Genomic DNA, 6,150 nt, shown 5'->3' with positions numbered 1-6,150 from the left:
GTTATAAACATGGGCAACAACTTTTTGTACATCAGTTTTATTTTTAAGATTATTATGCTTGTATTCCATAGATTAAATGAGGGTGATGTCTAGACATTTCATATATTTGCAATAAACACTTTTTACAATATTTGTAACAGTAATGTTTACATTAATATTATATACAAACCTGATTCCATAAAGGTTGGGGCACTGTACAAATTGTAAATAAAACAGAAATGCAATAATTTACAAATCTCATAAACTTATATTTTATTAACAATATAAAATATAATAGCATATCATATGCTAAAAGTGAGACATTTTAAAATTTCAGGCCAAATATTAGCTTATTTTTTATTTCAGACAGCCACACATTCTAAAAAAAGTTGGGACAGGTAGCAATAAGAGGCTAGAAAAGTCAAATGCACATATAAGGAACAGCTGGAGGACCAATTTCCCCATTTCCAACATGATTGGGTATAAAAAGAGCCTCTCAGACTGGCAGGTCAAGACAGGCAGAAGATCACAAATTTCCCCAGTCCTGCACCAAAAAATAGTGTAGCAATATCAGGAAGGAGTTTCTCAGCAAAATATTGCAAGAGTTTAAAGTTATCTACAGTGCATAATATTATCCAAATATTCAGAGAATCTGGAACAATCTCGTGTGTAAGGGTCAAGGCTGGAAAAACTTTGGGGCCCTTAAGACAGCACTGCTTTACAAACAGGAATTCTGCTGTAATTGAAATCACAGTATGGGCTCAGGGCTACTTCCAGAAAATATGGTTGGTGAACACAATCCGCAATCAACATTGCCGGCTAAAAGTCTATAGGTTAAAAGTCGTATTTAAACATGATCAAGAAGCACAGGCATTTTCTCTGGACCAAAGCTCATTTAAAATGTGGCAAAGCGAAAAACTGCTCTGTGGTCTAATGAATCAAAATTTGAAGTTCTTTTTGGAAAACTGGGACGCCATGTCATTGTAAATCATAAAGAGGAAGATGCGACAAAGAAGATTTAAGACAGTTGAGCAGCTAGAAGCATTCATTAGACGAGTATGAGAGAACATTCCTATTCCCAAACTAGAGCAACTTGACTCCTTAGTGCCTCAGACGTTTGTTTGCAGACTGTTGTAAAACAAAGAGGTGATGCCTCACAGTGGTAAACATGGCCTTATATAAAATCAACTTATTTAAATTGATATGAAATGACTTAAAATGATACATTTTCACAGTTTAAACATTTGGCATGCTATCTATGTTCTATACTGAATAAAATATTGAAATTTGTGAAATGTCAAAAATAGTATACAAATAAATAAAGAATATAAAATATATAGAGTTTAGGTGTGAACTATTTATAAATAAGGAAATGTGTATTAATTTAAACAGTTTATTTGTCTCCATGTACATTCTAATGTGCTTTATTGAACTCATGACAATTTGTATTTCACTTAGCGATAAACTAATTTTGAGAGAAGCACATGAGGATCCTCGACAAACCATTTATATCATTATCCAATCAATACAAGACCAAACCCCTATAAATACTCATTTATCACTTATCCCATTATCTTTTGGTCATCAGTATCCCACCACCAACAGCAGCATCGCCGCACCAAAATCAATGCTGGGGGAGCATTCTGAGGCCGGGCTTGACACTGTGCTCGAACCCCTCTCACTGTCTTTCTTTCTTAATGAGGGGAACGATGTGAGCCAGGGTTTTCCTCCAAACAACAACAACAAAATCTGATGGTCGTGGGATATGTAATCAGTGAAGAGGAAAGAATTGTCAACAACCTCCATTGGGAACACTCAACATGTGTATTAACCTCTCTTGAACATGGGATCTAAATTGACTAATCTACCTTTAGAGTTATGAGGTTCTATCTGGCATTTTTGTTAAAAGTGGGTTATTCATATATTTTTGTTCTCATTTTAAGACTTTATTTAAAAAAAAGGTTTTATCTACAAAGCTGAACTCTAGCTTGTCTCTGTAGGGTTCTTTCTGTAAGCCAATTAGCATTTCGAATGCACGCATGAGGGTCAATCAGTATGAGCTTTCTTTGACATTCCACCGGACTGCTCTGTTAACAGTGGGAAAGACCAGAAAAAAACACAAAATCAGAGTCGATTAAATAATGCTGCACCACATAAAATTGAGCAGAAACCTGGAACTGAAAGGACGTGTGTAAATGTGATGATTTAGAAGCACTTTTTGACATTAAGGTGAAATGTTCGATTTTACTCTGTTGAAAAAGAATCTATAAAAATGTAAGTAATATGTAATTATAAACTTTAAGCTAGATTTATAAACATGTTTGTATGTGTACAATTGTACATTGTATTTACATATGCCATTACACTGTAACTACATTGTAAATATTTTGTAGTTACATCCAAGATAATATTCATTTTTGTAAATGTTTATTTGTATATTGCATGTACAGTATTTGTGTATAGTTATTTACATAAATATACTCAATACATGTAATGTAATTAGTATTACAAACTATGATCTTGAACATATTAACATTGTTATTACATTGTACATCCCAGATAATATTTATTAATGTGTTTCTTTGTACATTTTATGTATAGTGTGTATTTATAGTTAATATTTAAATGTACACAGTACACATGTATGTAATTACAAACTTTTTTCTTGGATGTATTTACTATGTCATTACATTGTAACTACTCTGTAGTTACATTGTAATTACACTGTAGTTACATCCAAGATAATATATATAGTATCCCCAGGTGGAAATGGAGAATAATTACGCTGTAGTTACATCCAAGATTATATATATATATATATGTAAATTTGATACCGCACGTTGAATGGAAAGATGCAGGTGTCTGTGGTCATTTAAGGTAATCAAAAATCACTGTTTACATGGTAGTCTAGACTCTTAATGAGAGTATTGTCTTAATCATGTTAAAATCGGAGCATTGGTGTCCATGTACGTACTCATTGAAAGTGCCAGATGATGTTGCAAGCTTTAGAGACAGTGCATTCTTCTTCCTGTAAGTTGATTCCATGAGCCCTCAAATGTGTCATTAAGTCTGACGTGCTTCCCCTTACACGCAACGTTTGTAAAGCATTTGCTTCACATTGCTGTGTCAGAATCCTTGCTCGTAAAATATGCTTTAGAATGCTTAGTTTAAGCAAATTTGATGAACGCGATCATTTGTGTTGATCTGAAGAAAGTCGCTCTCACTCATCGAATGCGCTGTACTGTGTGCGTTTCATGCGTCTGTTCCCTAAGCAACAGGAACAAACGCATGACATCACCTGTCCATATTCCTCAAAATTGTTTAGAATTAAATGTTTAGAGATGGTGTGACAATGCGTACATATGTGTGTCTTTGATGCACCCCTTGATGCTTCTTACACCCTTGTCGCAGCACCAGTGCCACCGAAATTAGGCACCAAAATTTATATGCTGATTCGGTCCGGTACATACTGGTTACAAAGGTACTGGTGCTATAATGGCACCAGGTTTCAGTACCCAACCCTAATGCCATAACATTGTAATTACATTGCTATTACATTGTAGTTACATCCAATATGTAATATTTATAAACCTAAATGTTTCTTTATATATTTCATGTACTGTATTTGTGTATTTATACATAAATATAGGCAGTACATATGTAATTAGAAACTTTATTTTGGATGTAGTTACTATGTCATTACATTATAATTACTATGTAATAACTTTGTAATTACATAATTATAACATCATAAATACATCTATGAAAGTATTGTAAATGTGTTTTGTAAACATTTTTTTTAACAACCTTTTTTTCAGTTTGATCTGATCTAAAAATATAAATGAAAATTTTAACTAATTAATCCTGCTACACTCTGGCTAAAAAATTCATTCATTCATTTTTTTTCCAGCTTAGTTCCTTTATTAATCTGGGGTCGCCACAGCAGAATGAACCACAAATCTATCCAGCATTGTTTGACGCAGCGGATGCCCTTCCAACTGCAAACCATCCATGGGAAACATCCGTACACTCTCATTCACATACATATACTACAGACAATTTCGCTTACCCAATTCCCCTGTAGTGCATGTCTTTGGACTTCTGGGGGAAACCGGAGCACCCGGAGGAAACCCGCGCAAACACAAGGAGAACATGCAAACTCCACACAGAAACAATTGCGGTGAGGCGATTGTGCTACCCACTGTGCCACCGTGCTGCTCTCTGGCTATGAAACTATAGACCATAATAAGAAACAGCATGGTAAGTATAAGAATCCTAAGAATCCAAAACATAATGAAAAACATATTTGCTGTTATAGTTCAGGAATTTCTGTGGTTTGCACAACAAGTTCTTGTGGGTTTGTAAGCAAGGCCAAAGAGATAACTTGATGGGTTGTATTTTTGCTCTCTCTATTTGAATACAGAGGTAAATATAGAGCTTTATTCTGTCTGTGTATAGTATATACAAAGGTCAGGTTTAGTACAATTATTCACAACAGCATATTATAAAAAACAAACAAAACCTGATCTAATCTAATAAAAGTTTTTGTAGTTTTTGATTATTAAAGACTTTTAACTTTATTGTAAAATTGTTTCATTTCTGATCAAAGTTTTGATTGTGAACAATCAAACAAAGTTGTGAACAAACTGTTGCGATACTGCAGTTGTGTATTTTATTACATTGTTGCAGTTTTGAACAAAGAAATATTAGTAAATTGCAGTTCAGAACAAATTATACTGGTATATTAAGATTTTATTAAACATGAGAATAAATGTAAAATATTTATGAAAAAATTTAGATAATTAACTAATATAAAATAATTATTTTATGATTTAAATATGACAATTTGTTCCCATGCATGACCTTAAATATTCTCCAGACAAATCCTCTTGGTTTATTCAGTCCTTCAAAGTGCCATGAAACCCTCCCCGTCTCAGCAGTGAGTCCAGCTTTGTTTGGGTGGAGGTGTCGATTGGTGAAAGAGGGAAGGGTTTGCATGAAAAGGGGAGTTTCAGTACATGCAGCAGCAACACAAACACACAGAACAAAACACATACACGAGTACAAGAGCGCGCATCCCTCGAACACACAGACCCCGCACGCCCGCATCAATCGGGAGCTTATGATGACGCCCATACAGAGACACACACAATGACAGAAAACGAGTGCTCGACCTGAGAAAAATCGAGCCGAGCACAACAGGACAGAGACAGAGCTAGTAATAGTATAATAGTGTTTTTAGCAAGGTGGAACATATATATGACTGTCAACTAGGGATGTAACGGTATCAGAATTTCACGGTACGGTAATACCTCGGTATGAATGTCACGGTTCGGTATTTATTGAATCATTTACAGGAAAAAACAAAACTTATGAAAATACTCCAAAAAAGTGCCAAAAGTGTCAATGACATACAAATTAGCCATCTATCTGTAAGCTTTGAAACAGGAACTTCAATTTTAATAACAAAAAAATATTAAACCATGTAAAAAAAATAAAGTTTCAATTTAGTATTGTTGAAAACTCATCACATTCAACATTTAATCACTCACTCACTTAGATAGAGATGGGTTTAAAGGAAAATTATCATATAAATATAATCTGGTAAAAGCTGGTATCTCTGGGTATTTACAATGTCCCCTGCAACAGAAAAAAACCCTCTCATTTGGGACTGAGGTTTCTGGGACAAGAGAGATATGACTTGGCCCAGGTTGACAGCAGTGGGTAACGTTGTGCATTGTCTTTCCCCCACTTGAGAGGACAAACCATGAGTAAGATAGAGGTCTCATGTCTGCATCAATCTGAACAGTGTGCTGACAACACCGCTATTCAGTACGCGCACGACAACACAACTGATAAGAACTCGCGAGACAACACCGCTATTCAGTACGCGCGCGACAACACAGCTCATAAGAACTCGCGCGACAACACCGCTATTCAGTACGCGTGCGACGACAACACCCGCTTTAGAGTTTTCCAGCTCTTTTTGATCCCCGCTTCTAGCAGCACACTCCATTTCCGCATTACTGGATCTGTAGCGACAACAGACCGCAAGGGATGATGGTCAAGCATGGGCTGATGGGAATTGTAGTTTTCGCTACCTCCCGTTCGCTTCATTCGCCTGAGCAAATTTTCTCAGAAGACCTATAGTTTTACCGAGTCATGCGACTT

Source organism: Danio rerio, chromosome 20 (genome assembly GCF_049306965.1).
Source record: "Danio rerio strain Tuebingen ecotype United States chromosome 20, GRCz12tu, whole genome shotgun sequence".
NCBI classification, from domain to species: Eukaryota; Metazoa; Chordata; class Actinopteri; order Cypriniformes; family Danionidae; genus Danio; species Danio rerio.
The sequence above is the reverse complement of the archived record's forward strand: the minus strand, read 5'-3'. Positions refer to the sequence as shown.